At 39.3% G+C, this 7,486-nt stretch overlaps 2 protein-coding genes across 6 annotated transcripts in view; both read right to left on the reverse strand.

The window, feature by feature from the left end:
- The window catches only part of LOC116673821 (vang-like protein 1), a gene marked incomplete at its 5' end in the record, with an annotated part of 66,527 nt that extends 63,749 nt beyond the window's left edge, over positions 1–2,778 (reverse strand). For 2 of the 5 annotated variants that reach the window (XM_032506151.1, XM_032506146.1), the window contains 1 exon segment: positions 2,258–2,778. 5 annotated transcript variants of the gene reach the window in all.
- Positions 2,568–7,486, reverse strand: part of LOC116673856 (helix-loop-helix protein 2) — a 13,928-nt gene continuing 9,009 nt past the window's right edge. The window contains exon 3 of the mRNA XM_032506201.1: positions 2,568–2,578. The gene's annotated coding sequence lies outside the window, so the exon portion shown is untranslated. The remainder of the gene's footprint in view (positions 2,579–7,486) is intronic.

Consider the following 7,486-nt stretch of genomic DNA (forward strand, 5'->3'; position numbering starts at 1 on the left):
GGCCAACACTTATTAATGCCTTTATTTTAATATTACAACCAGTCAGTACAGCTGTCGTACATGCTCTGGTGATGTGTGGTCACATTGACCCTCACATATTGCCTGTTTCCTCAGCAGACTAACTTATCAACAATGCTTTTCTAATAGAGCACCTAAAACAAACCACAAGCCAAGAAGTCCAACAGTGACAAACCAATTCATGAATTGGAGATAAAGGGGAGGATAAGCAATTCCTTTCTTCTCCTTTTTCTAAGGGACAGCACTATTTCCCTGCTTGACCAGGGGTTTTTCAACAACTTTTGCTAGATCTAACCTCTTAGACATGTTGAAAATAATTAAAATACTGGTGGTGTCAACAGTCATTTGAAGACACATGAGGTGGTTGTAGGCTACCTCCTGTTAATTAAAATCACCATGGTAACATAAAAGCCATTGTAGCTGACTAACATCTTGCCAGCCTATGTAGTACTATGCCCGGTGGATACAAGGGATGTGACTGGGAATAACTCTGTCCGACTACAGAAGAAAACTTGAGTTCAGTGTCAAAAAAATATTCACCCTGAAACCTGTACATTTCGATGCTTTTAACTGATATTAACATACATGTTTTGAGCTATATTGGAACACAACCATGTAGCTCACCATGCTCTCCCACCTCAAACCTGAAAGCTCTTGACAGGGGTCATCATCACTATCAAAATTCTCTCTGCAGCTGTCACGCAAAACCACCAGCACTTGTCTGAAAAAGAAGAAGAATCAATGCACAACTCTCACATGTTAATCTCATCCACAACATACAAGTTTTTATGATAATGAGGGTCTTGCATAATTTATTGGAGAGGAAGTAACGGTGTCTCTCACAATGTCAAACTATGTTACCATGCCGATTTTGCTCAGACAACTATACATTTGAGAAAAAGTGTATGTTTTTATTGTATTTATTTCACTCACTGTGTAAATAACAATGTTTCCGTTAAGCTAAATAATGTGTAGGCCTACCAAGCAGGTCCATTCAGTAGTCGTCTTATTTTAGGTGACATCAGAACTATGTCTCCTTGGTATCGCTTATCTACTACACAGCAACAAGCCTATGTAAAAAAAAGATTGAAGAAAAGTTTCTGTCGATAAACATCCCAAGTGGATTAAAAAAAACAGACAAAAAGCCAGACTGAGCACGTGCTACAGGAGCACCTGCTTAGCATTTTTGACCAATTTTACATGCACTAGTAATTATCTTACGATAGCCTACATTTGAATAAACAGAAGATAAGATGCAGAGCTAAACTATGGTTCCGAACCAGGCAGTCAACTAAAAATGAAGAGTTATAGTAAGTCTAGAAGAATATAAGCAAAGAGGAAGTAGGTTAGGCCAATATGAGGAGAAAACAGCTATACGTATCACTTTCCCAGTAACGTTGGTCACTTCTCTGCCTGCCTGCTCCAGAGCCGGATACACGCCCAGCCCCTACCTGTGACCAGGCAGGCCGACCTAGAGGCAGGAAACTCCCTGGTTTCACTGTGGCCTCGGAACCCCCCTCTTGCTATCTCTCACCTCAGAAACCTATGTTTTCGACTAGTTGAAAACCCAAAGTACGCCACCGTGGTTTCAAACTGGTGCTCAGTATTTCTTGGGGGTCACTGGTTGTTTTCAGAGGCCGTGCTACAATGTATCCGTCCGCGTCATCCAACTCTGCCGCCGCAGGTTACAGTTTACAGCTGATCTGCGGTGCACCAGCCGGGGTAATGACGAGCCAGTCAACCGTATGAAACATAGTTGACTTTTTACTGTCTTACTGTGGCTCTGGGAGTTTCTTGTTGGGGAAGGCGCTATAAAAACGTCTGTCTGACCAAATTGACAACGTAACAAACTCGAAACTATAGCGAAAAATGAACAAACAGGGTTAACTTCGCAAGTCTGGGTTTGTCCGTTGGTCTGGTCGCAGTTTGCGGGCATTCAAACGAAGTTGAAAGCATTCCCTTTCATACAGGTAGGAAAGACAGCAAGGGCGTGTTCCCAAGTCTTTCTTTAAAACACGCATTCAGCATACAGAACAACAGCCTTTGTTCTGTGTAGCTTAGCTTATATATAAAAAATAGGTAGACCAGACACAGTAACCGCATTTTGAAAGCTTCACGAATCAAGACAGGACATTATAACATGTAAGGCAGAGCTTCACACACTACTGAGCCCGCACACTAACATCTGCAGAATACAAATGACCGACAGTATCTTCAGCGTTATTAAATCAGAACTCACCCTTTATTGGTGGAGATATCATTCCCGTAGTTGATCATTTATCCAGAGGTTATTAAATAGTTTGCCATGGAGCACACGGTAGGCTACAGTAAGAGGAAGCCCTTGGTGACCGTAGGAATCACCCTGGCAGTCAGGAATTTCACAGGGGGCAGTGCTTGTCGGCATACGGGGGTGTAGTACGGCAACATGTCGCTAGGGGGTGTCTTCAACACGTGAAGCCACTGCCAATACTACTAACTCCAAGTAGAAGTGAACCTGCTGCACATTGAGTTGGTTAATTATATCAATGTGTAGTTTACAGGGGAGGAAGTGCTTCTCACCCTCCTGGCTCCCAATAGGTAGTCCTTTATTATTAGTTGTTACCAGTCAGCAAATAATAATAATAATGTATCCTTTATTAGTCGCACAAGGGGAAATTAAACATTTTTTTTTCCTTTGCAATTTGTTGTTATTACACACATTAAACACATGCCTGAATTACACACACATGCTCAGTACCAATACATGCACTAATGGAGAGAGGTCAGAGTGAGGGGGGGCTGCCCATGGAAAGGGGGTTCTGTGCCTTGCTCTAGAGCACCTTGGCAGTGCCCAGGAGGTGAACTGGCACCACTCCAGCTACCAGTCCACCACCATACTTTGGTTTGTATGTGGACTTGAATCAGCAACCCTCCGGTTCCCAACCCAACTCCCTACGGACTGATAATTTGTGTCTGTATGTTTTTTCTTAAAATGACATCTTTCCACATCACGTGTGTGTACGTTTCATATTGAAGCATGACTAGCTTTCAAACTAGTGATGTCATGAAATCATCTCATATGTAGCCTACATGTCTCAAGCACAGATAAACCCTAAAAAAGAAAAGAGCCTTCCAGTGTCCAACGCTGCATCATTCTGCACAGTGAAGCTCAAACATCCAAGTCAAAATGTACGAAACACAGCATCATAGTTTATTGAATAAAACAACTCATTTTATCATATCGCACTCTTAATGTTCACACCTCATGTGTACAAAATCAAAGCACTTTCTTGTCAGATCAGATGCCATGGCAACTGGGACCAAAAAAGTATTTTGACATTTGACCTTTGTGGCTGGGAAAGAGCTTATTTAAAAGTGTCTGCAAAAAACACTCGAGTAATCCCATTGAGAGGTGAAATACTGTACATGTATTAATATTATTGTCTTTTTTTGTTAATGCTCCTGATTTGTAATTGATCATCTCCTTACGATCAAATCAATCAAAAACAGATTAGTGGATGTCGCTTTAAACAAGCAGATGGGAGGGGAGAATGGCAGTATCTTACACAGTTACTGCTGCCTGGACAAGACTTTGCTTCACATGGCATGTTTCATTGACAGCGATCAATAAAACTGTTGATGCCATGGAAACAAGCTGGATCATCTTCTGTTCCCTCTCAAAAGATGGTTGAAGTCAGTTCAGAACACCAAGCACACATATTACAACTAAATGAAACTAAAAATGAGTTTCAGAGGTCACATTTGTTGTTGTTAAACGGCATTGCTAGTGTAAAGTTCTATTCAATTCACTGTTTTCCAAAGATTTTTTTTTCTGATTTTTTTAACATGTTCAAGAGCAAAACCGTCTACTCTCTCGCCCATCCATGCAAAGGGAGTGTTTCTGTCACAGCTCATGAAGTTGAACAAGATAAACAGTTGTCAGTGATTAAACCACTCACCCGCTCAAAGCAGCAGAACAAAAGAGTTGCGTGATAGAGATCTGGCCTGGACACAGTCAGTGAAAGAGACACAGTGAAGTCACTGAGGCCTCCAAGCAGCCTCTTAAAAGGGAATGTAAACAAATATTCCTTTTTCTGTCAAATATCTCCCAGCCTTTTAATGAAGAAGAACACAGAAATATTTGATATTCAACACTGACCTTCCCCTACATAACTCATATTAAAGTGTTACAGGAAAAGCTTGGGGGCACTGGTATTTTTTATTGACATAAAATACAGCAATGTTTTATTGTGTTGTCCAAGTGTCTCCCGAGGAAGAGATTTATTTAAGAGTTGCAATGTTTTCAGTCTTGGAGATGTTTGTTAAATAAACTGTGGCTCACCAGAAGAATGTTCTTCAAATGCAAATAAACCATTATAACGCAAGATAAACATGAGAGTAACAATACAATTAACAGGATAGGACTGCTGCAAGACAAAAAGACAGACATCTACAAAATGATTCTTCTTGAAAAACTTCCAATTTGTGCTCTATATTCTTGTGAATATCCTAATAGTTTACCTTTTATTATTTATCATTTATAATTAAAACAGGAAAGTCACTGTTTGATTGACCTGGTCATAACCTACAACCAGGTAATCATTGCTTCCTTTTAACCCTCATGTTGTCTTCTGGTCAAAATTGAAAATCAACACTTTAGTTGACGCTTTTTATCGACGTTTTTAACTTTTTCTTGCGCTTTTGTCCCTTTTTTCAATGTTTGTCACTTTTTGTAATTCTTATTAACTTTAGTTTTACACTTATTTTTGGAATTTATGGTCAGTAAACCTCATTTATTGGAAATTGTACTGTTTGAGTTAGAAAAGCAGAAATTAGGAATTATTTCAACGAAAATTAAAGGAATGGATGTTGATGAATAATCACAGACTGGAATATGTCAACTTTTACTCAATACTATTTTAAAACAACTTCAATTTTTTTTCTCAAATGCTAAAAAATTGAATAAGACACCCTAAAATTAATGAAGTTAGAAATTTGTACTTGCCAAAGAGCGTTGTGTGGAATCGGTCGTGTTATTTTGGGTAGTTAAAAAGATCATTGATATTGGAAAACGGGTCAATTTGACCCGAGGACAACATGAGGGTTAAAGGAAGAGTTTGACTTTTTGAGAAACATACTTATTCAGTGTTGTGCTGCGAGCTAAATGAGAAGATCAATACCACTCTCCTAACTGTACACTATATATCGCTGCTACAGCCAGCAGCAAGTTAGCTTAGCATGAAGAATGGATCTCATGTAAGAAAGCAAATCAGATCGATTTTTTAAGTCTTGATGCTGCACCCTGATTGGTTGACAGCATCAGTTGGTATGATACGAATAAATTATATAAAATGAGAAGCTTTTAAGAAGTATCATTCTGTTAATGTAATCACACACATTTTAACAATTAATGCATTTCACTATTTATCTCATGCATGTGCATACATAGACACAATTTCCAATTCCTATAGTGCTCAATAAGTTCATCTGGTTAAATAAAGGTTACACAAAATCGATTAAAACATATATCCCCACAAATTGATTTCACATTACCCTGCTGTTGATGCCATTCGTCCGCTATTGTGTCACGAGACAAAGGGGGGTCTCAGACCAGTTGATTCAGACTCCAAACATGCTTGAAAGTTCAAAACACAAGGCAACAGATGCCTCGAGCAATTACACGGCTGCATCTAGATCAATATTTTGTCCTTCTTTGAACTGCATCCTCATCCCCACAATCTCACACACACACACACACACACACACACACACACACCCTTAGATATATCTCATCCCCTCCAGAACACAATGGAGGTCATGCCTGGGTCACGACCCCTTTCTGTCCCAATGGAGAGCCAAATAAACACCAACGCTGTGTCATGGATGGGGGATGTGTGTTTAATCTCTAACAATAGCTGTAGTCGCCCATATTAAGAAAAGGTCACATTGCTATAGGAACATGAAGGATATTGCAGTTTTTTTCAATTCTAAAACAATTTTGCAAAGGCTGGATTTATCAACATACTTAACACAATTCACAAAACCACACACCCAAACTGCAAAATACCTCATATATCCTGCATGAAGCACTGCAACCAAAACTACATTTTGGTCTTCATGTTTCTCAAAATCAAACGTTTGCACCAAATGACACACACTTCCTTCATATTACCAGATTTGGGTCTAACCAACTACACATTGTTTGGCATAGTGAAAAGCACTCTCACCTTTAGTATGCTTTGCCAAAATACTAAAATTAAGTCAAATTGTAGAAAATTCTTCAGATTGTTCACATGCACAGAAATATTCGCAGATACACACACATGCATTTATTTTTGTATTTTTCACCAAACAAGTCAGTGCAACGTGAGCACAGCAGATACATTTACATTGAAAAATATGCTCACAAAAAACAGTGAACTGAAAAAGAGAACTGCAGAAAAAATATATAGACAAAAAAAGAGGCAAGGAAAAAAGGTGCTCACCTGTGCTCTCGTCATAGTGCAGTTCAGTGCATTTAAAAAGCGCCATTTTGAATTGCCAAATGTGTGTAAAGTAGAAAACGTGTTGAGACTTTTGCAGACTTGAGAAGAGGGTTTGCTCTCAGTGTGTCAGTTTAAAAAAATTGTCACTTTAGTGTGTTAGCAATTGGAAAAAAAATGTAGAAAATACTTAGGCACTGCCGGAAGTGGTTATTTAATGCTTTCAAGAAAATAACTTTTTATATAGGCTGTTGAAGAATAACAGACTAAACTCCTGTTTTATTGTGATTTGTATTTTTTATCACAATTTAGATTAATTCTCTGTGGATACACATCTTTTTCATGCTGATTCTCTCCCAGAATCTGTGCATCATCAGCTTTCAAGCATCGTAGTTTAAGATGAGTGCGCCACCATGTGGCGCTTTGTTGCTATTACATGATCTGAAAGCTGTAAAACTCTCCCCCCGGCATGTGCTTGATGCTATGTGTTTGCTGTACCTTACACCTCACATGTTTTGTAAGCGTTTGATAGTAATTTTGCAATTATTTTAGCTTGGTTAAAAGTAAAAAGTGAATTATTAGGAAGTGATTCATTAAAACTGTTTAAAAAAAAAAATCAATATATCATCTACAAGTTAACAAAAGACCTCCATGGCCCGGTGTGTGAATCAATCAGCTGCAGTGAAAGCAGAGAAATCAGATTACACAGCGAGGTAGGCTCGTAGGCACGCGCGTCGTGCGAAGACAAGCAGCAGCACGTGCTGTCACTTTTTTATTCAAAGAGGGAAGCGCGCGCAGATGGCCCCTATTGAAAAGGCGAGGTGGGGGCCCCTGAAATCAATTCAATTTGGTGTCCGGAAGATGGATGGATTCCTCCCCAAAGACACGGAGTTTATGAGTTTAGAGGGATTTTTGGTAAATAGAGGAGAAAAATGAACGTGCGTAAAAATGAAGACGAAGTGGGAAGAGATGCGGTTTATGAGGCCACACGTGCACACACACACACC

The sequence above is a fragment of the Etheostoma spectabile genome, chromosome 24, assembly GCF_008692095.1.
Source record: "Etheostoma spectabile isolate EspeVRDwgs_2016 chromosome 24, UIUC_Espe_1.0, whole genome shotgun sequence".
In the NCBI taxonomy this organism is placed as follows: domain Eukaryota; kingdom Metazoa; phylum Chordata; class Actinopteri; order Perciformes; family Percidae; genus Etheostoma; species Etheostoma spectabile.